Raw genomic sequence first — 8954 nt, 5'->3', positions numbered from 1 at the left:
GGCAGGCAGCTGCTGTGACTAACCAGAGTTCCCCCCTCCCCAGAGACAGTAGGGTCAGGGTGGGGCGCAGCCATGGCTCCTGGAGCAGCGCGGGGGCAGAGGCAGGGCCAGCTGCGACGCCGACTTTCGGCTTACCTTGGGCAAGTGTCACCCTGCCACATTCCCCCTCAGAGGGCCTGGTCCTGAGTCCCTGATGGCCCCCTCGGGGGGCACCTCATGGCTCCTTCCACTCTTCCAGGGCATCTCATTCACTTTTATTGCACACTAATATTATTATAAATAAATGATCCTTGTGCTTATATATTATAAATAATACTTATAATACATAAATAGTTATTATTATTAGAGCCGACATCTCTTGGGGCTTAGTATATGCTAAGCAGTAAGCGTCTATGCTGCTTCCCTCTGTTCTGTGACGGACTATGGTACTTTTTTACACCAACATGTTACAATCCATTCACAAATAGAAACTTCAGTGCCTTAGAGCTGAGCTCTATGGGAAGAGTGGGCCTGGTCCTCGGCCTCGGACCCCACCCCCTGCCCCTCTCCTGATCCAGATGGAGCAAGGTTGGTGAGTCCCCTTGTCGGAGGCAGCCCACAGAGCGAGTCACGGTGATGGTTCTTGGAGGATTTCTTGGCGAGGTATTTCAAGTGCCCTTTAGAGAGCGGCTTCTCTCAGAAAACAATGATTGCTTTCGTGAAGTGTTCTCAGTAAACAACATTCCCCAGGTTTCAGGGTTTCCAGTGCCTTTAACCTTCCCTTTTGATGATGGTTCTGGTTTCCAGGATCAAAGGTCCCATCTCCTGGTGGCTGGTGAGCCAGGAGGACCCCAGGTGCCAGCCTGCGTGTTTCTGGATGCCCCGCGGGCACAAGAGACGCACACCGGGTTCTTGCACCGTGTCGTGGAATCCTCCCACAACTCCAGTACTGGCTCCATTTCACAACTAGGAAGCACAGAGAGGGTAAGCCCAGGGCCACACAGCCAGGTGTAGTCTGAGAGGCACCAGGGGATGAGCGAGACACACAGGAGCTCCAGAAACAGCACAGATCAGATCCTTCATCTATTTTAGGGTCCTCACTGACAGCTGAGCATCACACCTGCAAGCACACCCACCCACACACACGTGCAGACGAGTGTATGCGCCTCCAGGACCACACTGTCCCCCTGCAGGTTAGCGGCTTCCCTCTTTATGCCCACGGCCCAGGGCTGGACTTGTTCATCTAGACCACACTGGCAAGGCCTCTGAGCTGAAGGGATGTGCTTTTCCTCCCTCTCATTAGGAAGACCACGGGGCTCCTGGACACTCAGACACACTCTGGGTAGCAAAGTAGAGTAGGTCTGAGCACGGACCTGATAGACAGACTGCCCAGACTCAAATGGTAGCTTTCCAGGGATCACCTGAGAGACCTTGGGTAACATGCCTGGCCTCTCTGTGCCTCAGTTTCCTTCTTTATCATAGTAGTATCCATCTCATGGAGCTGTTGTAAGGATCAAGTAGTTAAAACGTGGAAAGGGCTTAGCATGGTTCCTGGTTTCTACCAATAATCAAGGAATATTTCTTATTACCTTGGCGGCTTAACTTCTCAAACATATATCAGACAGCAGGCTTGTTAGGAGGATTCCTGATGCCAACGCTTGTTTTGTGAGGACCTGCGCTACACACGTCACACCTGTTAGGGAAGCCATTACTGTGGTGGTCGAGTTCAGCCTCTGGACCTGCCTATGTCCAGTCTGGTTCCATCACCTATGAGCTGTGTGACCTCGGACAAGTTCCTTAACCCCTCTGTGCTCCAGTGTCCTCACCCACAGAATAGAGATAAACAAGAACACTCATCCCATAGGCTTATCGGGAGAATTGAATGAACTGATACATGTAAAGCCCTTGGCAGACTGTCTGTACATATTAAATGCTCAATAAATGATGACAAAGAGGAGGAAACATGGAGGCGGCTGCTTATCTGAGTCCTGATCTCCAAGCAGACTTTGAGCCACCCTGCAAGGGCAGGCTTTCTGCTCACCTTGTGGAGGAGTGGCTGATTTGCACCGGCCCTGCCTCCCTGACCCTGGCTGTGCTTCCAGGAATGGCTGGTAGAAGCAGGATGAAGGGGGAAGGCACCAGCTGAGCTCAGGGTGCATGGGGGTGGGGACCTCAAGGGGCAGGGAGCAGGGGAGGCAGGAGGAGGCCAGGCAGCAGGCAGGGGACCTCAGGGGGCAGGACCCCCCCTTCTGAAGCAGAGGCCTGCTGTGTGGGCCCAGCCCCGGGTCCCCACGTGTGACTGTCCCCACACCCTGACTCACCAGCAGTCCTTTTGTCTTATTGGAGAGTAATACATTTTAGGACCTTAGAACTCCTTGCTGATCGGTTCTTCCATTAGCCATTCCCTCCATGTTTTCTCGTAATTCATTCTTTTACCTATAGGTGGGCATCCTTCGGACCTGAAAATGAGGCGAGTTAGCAACATCAATCCTCAAAATCACTGGGCTTTTAGAAAAGTAATCAATGAATGCAGAGGGGAAGACTGACCAAAGCTGAAATCAGGGTGTGGGGTGGAGATGAGGCTGCTGGGAGGACAGGAAGAGGCCTGGGGGGGTGGGGGGTGGGCAGCGGTCCTGTCGGCCTGGCCTGGGCTCCTGGGGTCCCTTCCACGTGCCACTCAGAGAGCACCACAGATTTGCTCTTCAGCTGCGGCTTCCAACCTGGAGAGAGCCAGATGCAGAAATCCGGAGTGAGAGATTGGACACCAGTGGGATGGGCCTCAGAGTTTAGGGGAATCTTCTTAGTTTAGGATGCAGGAGTCTGGAGGAGGCCTGACCCGAGCTTGGGGAGAATGGGGAGGTAGGGACAGGGATGGAGGCCTGAGCCCCTTCCAGAGAAGCCTTCTCCTTTCCCTGACAAGGGAGAAACAATTAAATTTTTTGGTAATCTTTAAAAAAGATTTTATTTATTTATTTGGGAGAGAGAGAGAGAGCAAGAGAGCACAAGCAAGGGAGCAGCAGAGCTAGAGGGAGAAGCAGGAAGCCCAACTTGGGGCTCGATCCCAGGACCCTGAGATAATGACCTGAGCCAAAGGCAGAGACCCAACTGACTGAGCCACCCACGTGTCCTGGGAGAAACAATTTTAAGGAAAAACTCACAGAGGCGCAGAATTCTGAACATACTACCATGCTCTTTGCCTTAGCTGCCTATTTGTGGCCGGCGGCTCTGTGGTGGAACATTCTCTCTGACGCTAGAGCAAGCTGAGCCTACGGGAGGCCAGTGACTCACGCGAGGCCACCAGTCGGGCCGGGGAGACCACAGGGCCCCATCCCAGGTCTTGCTTCTGCCTTCCATCCAGCTGGGTCCCGGGCTCGGGCGGCTGGCACCCAGCAGCTTCAACCACCCCCTTCCCTCATGGGGACGGAAGAGGAGGGCTTCGTCTCTAAGGCAAGGAACCGAGAGTTCTGACCGCAGAAACTCTAGACTGAAGGGCACCGGCAGCTGAAGAGAGGCCTGATTCTCTGCAGGATGCTGTTGACTTCCTGCCCCCGCCCAGGTGCTCGCAGATGCAGGCTCTCCGGGAGAAGCCGAGCCTCTGGTGGCCGGTCACCTACTCTGCTCAGCGGGGCCACAGCCACTTCCTAAAGACCACCAAGGCCAGGGCAGCCCGGGTGGCCCAGCGGTTGAGCACCTGCCTGCAGCCCAGGGACCTGATCCTGGGGACCCGGGATAGAGTCCCGCATCGGGCTCCCTGCATGGAGCCTGCTTCTCCCTCTGCCTGGGTCTCTGCCTCTCTCTCTGTGTCTCTCATGAATACATAAATAAAATCTTAAAAAATAAAAATAAAAAGACACCAAGGCTGCTTCTGCGTGAGGCTTTGGTTCACCCCAGCGGCTGGGCCTGGACTCACGCTCTGCAGACCACTGACGACCCCCCAGGTCCCTTCCAGCCCTCCCTGCACCCTGGCTGCCCTCCACCCGCTTCCCATCACCCCCGGGGGCTGCGAGTGTCTCCCTCCTCCTCCTCACCTTGGTCATTGTCGTTGCCCGACAGCACAGTTCCTCATCGTGGTCTGACTCCCCTGCAAGCTCTGGACTCTGTTTTGCTCTCTGCTGTGTCCTCAGGGCCTGCAACGGGTGGGCCCTTAACACAAATTTACTGACTTTTCTCCCAGGAGAGAATTGGGTGGGGAGAGTTTTCTTTTCTTTTGTCTTTTTTTTTTTTTTTTTTTTTTGGTGGTTGGGGTTGGAGGGAGCCGTGCCCAGGCAGGCAGGGACAGCAAAAGAGCCACGTTACCAGGGGTTCTCTCTGCGGTGGAGGGGCCGTGTCTGGTACCCTTTGTATCTCAGCTGTGTAGACAGATCAGCCAACTTGCCAACCAAATGCCACTCTGCCAGGCCCGCTCTCCCCGTGGTTGCAGCGTCCCTAGGTCAGGCTCTCAGCGCAGGCCGCCCCGTGGCCCAGAGCGTCTTCCCTCCACCCTGCCCCCCCCCCGTCTCACCCCCTGACCATGTCACCTTGTCCCCAGAGCAGTGGTTCCTAGACACCTGCCTACAAACTGGCTTCGGAGCCAATCCTGAGCTCAAATCGTGCGCCCCTCAGTAGGAGCTGGGTGGCCTCGGGCAAGTTTCTGAACCTTTCTGGCCCTCGTGTCCGACGATCAGATGCAGGAGAGAGAGAGAAAACAACTATCCTCGGGCCCACACGAGGGCTGTGATGGTTACCATCTGCAAAATGGGCGTAAAGACACTGATCTCGCATGATCGGCTTAGTGGGACTGAAGCATTTGAAATTCCAGGCGCGGGGCCTGGCCCCTGGTGGGCGTCCAGAGAGTATCAAGGTTGGCTCTTTCCCAGAGTTGTCGGGCTGTAAACGCAGTCGGTGTAGAGAGGATTGAGGAGGAAGGGGCTGCTGCAGAGAGAGGGTAGCAGGGGCAGTGGGTCAGTCACCTCATAGCCGGGAGCCAGCTCTGGGGATCCATCCCAGGGCCAAAACAGACCGGTGCATCTGCCCAGCGCCCTCCAGAACCTTCTCCCCTGCCCCACCCTGCTCCTGGCCCCCATGCTGGCTCAGGCTTCGTGGCGGCCCCCTCGCGGCTTCATGGGGCTCCACCATCATGCGGGCAGACTCCCACCGAACTGGCTGGCCTCACGGGCTTCTCGGGGCTTCCTGCGCCTCCTTGATCCCAGCGCGATGGGAGAGCTGCAGGCCCAGGGGCCCGGGCTCCAGAGCATCGGGGCTCCCTTGGGGCGGGGGGCCCGTCTCGCCCAGTGCAAGGAGGGCATTTGAGCCCCCCAGAAGAACCGCCACCGGGCGAGGGGAGCACCTGCCACCTCCGTAGCTGACGCGGGTGCGGCCGGGGTGCTGGCACCTGCAGGCGTGCGGGGCCCCCGGGGCGGCTGCTAGGCTGCGGGGTGTGCGCCTGGAGCATCCGTGTCCCTGTGAGTACGCGGTGACGTGTGTCCGGCCATGGGCTCTCTTTCGCGGCCGTGATGCAAAAATCAAGGTGACCAAGGTCACACTCCGCACCGGGCAGGGAGCGGGGGTGGGCAGGCCTCTCCCCTGGAAGGTGGATTCCGGGGTTCCGGGGGGAAGCACACCGGCAGAGCAGTTGTCCCGGAGAGAGCTGGCTGGTGGCCAATTCGCCTTGTAAGAAAGATCCCCGGTGCCCGCGGAGCCGAGATGAAACAATTCTTTGGAATTAACTGAGCTAATTTTGACGAGCAAACATTTTGCTACAATGAAAGTTTTTATTGTAGCGCATAAAAGTCCAAACAGCACCCCGGCCCCTTGGGGGAGGCAGGCGGGCGGGAAGAGGCGGCCCAGCCGCACAGGCTCTAACCAGTCACGTGCGATCACAAGTGCTCCCGCCGACGAGTGACTAAAGACACCCGTGGCGGGGACGTGCTTAGGGGCAGCCCCCCAACTCTGATTCCTTGGCTCTACTACACGGGCTCTCAGCCCCAAGCTCCTCGAGCACAAGCCGCTGTGTTCCAGGGGAGAGGAAGGCCAGAGGGAGAGGGCAGCACTAGCTTCTAGAATATTCCTCAGGCCTGGGTTGAGGTGGACTCTCCTGGCCGGAGCGGGGAAGAAAGCAGCCGTTTCTACCGGTGCCCAGTGGCCCTGCGAAGCCAGCCTCGACCGTCCCTTATGCTGCCACTCTCGGGGCCACCTCCGTGCCCTTGTTCGTCACTCGCCCTTGTCTATGCTTCCGGGCGAGGGCAAGGGCTAACTCCTCCCAGCGTGACTGACGTGCTGGGTTCCTCCTGTGGTTCACATGACTGCTGTTTCTCCACCTGCCTCATCTCGGATGCCCCTGAGTGTTGGTGGAGGAAGCTTCCTTTGGTGGACAAGGAGCTATGCTGAGCACCGGGTGTGTGTGTGTGTGTGTGTGTGGCAATGAGGGAAGATCCCTGACAGCGATGAGCCATCCTTACGTAGTGCATGCTTAGCACTGAATGTCACGCCAAACTAGGCCTTTGCTCAACTCCTACTTGGCCCTCGGAACTGTGCTGGGCACCAGGGGGGCACAGTCCGGCCATCCGGGCGCTCACAGTTGGCTGGAGGGGTACGTAGTCACATACGCAGCTAAGAATATTGTCCCTGGTAAGAGGTGGGAAAGCATATCATTTGGGGGCCCCGCTCTGCTGGGGACAATCAGAGCAGGCTTCCCGGGAGAAGGGACACTTGAGCTGGCCCCGAAGGATCCAGAGCAGAGGAAGCAGAGGATGTGTTGTTCTCTCTGGTGACGTTCCGTGCTGCTTCCCGGGTGACCATCCCGAGTCCTCGATGACCGCGCACAACTGTGAAGGGCAGGACCGGTTTCATCTCACCCAGGCCTGATCCTGTTGTCTCTGCTTGTCAGCTCTGAAACACATGGTCTGTCTGACAGGACACACGTCAACACAGTTGCTCACGGACTATTTAGAAATGGGGTGATTTAGAGACAGATCTAAGACGGGAGGGGAAAGCCGTGTTGTCTCTGATGTCCTTCCAGTAGGACCCAGCCCTCCTGGAGGGCAGGGCTGTGTGATGGTTTGGTGCACAGATGTGGGAGTCAGCTGGACCGCACTGGACTGGAATGGAATTTCATTCCTTCTACATGAAGTGGGCAGTATCCTTTCCAGGCCTCAGCTTCCTTACATATAAAACAGATGTTTTTTTTTTTTTAAAGATTTTATTTATTTATTCATGAGAGACACACACAGAGAGAGAGAGAGGCCAAGACACAGGCAGAGGGAGAAGCAGGCTCCATGCAGGGAGCCCGATGTGGGACTCGATCCCAGGTCTCCAGGATCATGCCCTGGGCTGAAGGCAGGCACTAAACCACTGAGCCACCCAGGGATCCCAAAACAGATGTTTTTATCTGAACATCTACTTCATAAAGTACATCCTATAATTATTTTTTTATATTTTTATTTTTATCACCATCGTCCCTTTTTCTCAGTTAGAATGATCCTCGCTGCATGTAACACAACCCCAGATAATGGCATTACCAACACACGGCACGTGTTACTTGGTAAGATGCTCGGTCCCAAGGATGAAACAGCAACACGACAGCATCAGTGAAGGTCCAGGTTCTCTCTACCCTCCTGCGCTGCCATCCTGAGCAGGTGTTGCCTCATGGACACGAGGCAGTTGCCATGGTTCCAGGCATCATATCTTCACCCAAGAGCATCATCATCATCGGGAAGAACGGTGGAGCAGAGAGAGCGAGAGCGCGCCAAAGGGCTCTTCTCTCACATGTCACTTTGTTCAAGGAGGGAAGTTTCCCCTTTCCCTTGTGTTGGTTGGAACTGGGTCACTTAACTACCGTCCAGCTGATCACTGGCAGAGAAGAAGAAGGTTCCAGTGACTGATTTCACATTTCCTCACTTGGGCTGGGCATCCGAACACAAATCTGAATGAATATTGAGTGGGCAACCAGCAGGGTGTGCCAGCCCTCTGCCACCCAGGCTGTCCCTGCTACCTGTGTGGACGCAGTGGGAATCCAGCCATAGCAGGGTACAGAGCCAGGTCTTGGGAGGGGAGAGAAGGCGGAAGTGTTGGCCATGTGTCATCAGAACCTAGGCCACAAAGTGTCAAGGGTCATCTCTGGATGCTTTTAGGAAAGCAGAACATCTCAGGAACCCAACCACACCACCCATTCCAGCATCAAAGGCCCTAACTCTACAAGGAACACATGGCACAAGGCTTTGCAGCCAAGAGACTGGGGTCCTGGCTCCCTTGGAAACCATGCGACTGGTGAAGACCTGCCCGGTGCAGGGGCTCCTCTGGGAAGTTCTGACACAGGGAGAGGTGAACGGGAGATTCCTCAGCAGCCAACAGGCGGTTGGACGGCGTGTGCTTCACGGCTTCTTCCAGCTTGGATGTGCTTGGCTCCTGTGCCCAGTAAATTAATGAACTAGTGGCTGCCTGGGTTCCAATGAGAGCTTCCACATTTGCCAGCTGTGTGGCCTTTGGGAACACTTCTTGACCTCTCTGAGCCTCAGTTTTTATATATCTAGGAGGAGGGATGACTATAAGGTTGTAGTGGGGGATCCGTGGAAGGAATGCTCGGGAAGCCCTTGACAATGCCTGGCACCCCGGTCAGTGCTGGCCACTCGGAGGCTATCGTTGGCATATTGTTTGCAACATCCTCTTGGCAGCCCCCTTGGGTTAGTGAGGATTACCCCATCCGCTACCCTGCCATTACAGGTGAGGCTCTGAATGGCCAGGGGACTTGTCCAAGGTCCTTCAGGCAAGTGCAAAGGCAGGATTAGAACCTAGGTCCCAGTCCTGATCCCAGGTCCTTTCTACTGCACTCCTTTCCAGCCTGCAGGGAGGTAATGCAGCAAGGAGGGTGTGCATACCCAGATATGGGGGAAAATATGTATAGTCTGCTCATGCTGAGGCCCCAGCCAAGTTATACATAATAACTGATCTATATATATATTATTATATATTATTTATATATATTATTTTAATCGTTAAGT

General features: G+C 55.5%; 1 long non-coding RNA gene across 2 annotated transcripts; it reads right to left on the bottom strand.

Annotated features, from left to right (window-relative positions):
* Window positions 1-301: 301 nt before the first annotated feature.
* LOC111093278 lies at window positions 302-3530 on the bottom strand. 2 transcript variants are annotated; one of them, XR_005381828.1, is made up of 4 exons: window positions 3268-3530; window positions 2527-2699; window positions 2301-2438; window positions 302-1672 (listed from the first exon to the last, which is right to left on the bottom strand). It is a non-coding gene; the product is annotated as an uncharacterized LOC111093278 (long non-coding RNA). The 2 variants fall into 2 exon arrangements; XR_005381829.1 differs by having other exon boundaries at window positions 302-945; window positions 3268-3525.
* Between the last annotated feature and the right edge of the window lie 5424 nt (window positions 3531-8954).

The sequence above is a fragment of the Canis lupus genome, chromosome 30, assembly GCF_011100685.1.
Source record: "Canis lupus familiaris isolate Mischka breed German Shepherd chromosome 30, alternate assembly UU_Cfam_GSD_1.0, whole genome shotgun sequence".
NCBI classification, from domain to species: Eukaryota; Metazoa; Chordata; class Mammalia; order Carnivora; family Canidae; genus Canis; species Canis lupus.
Note: the sequence above shows the minus strand (reverse complement) of the source record. Positions and strands in the feature narration are given on the sequence as shown.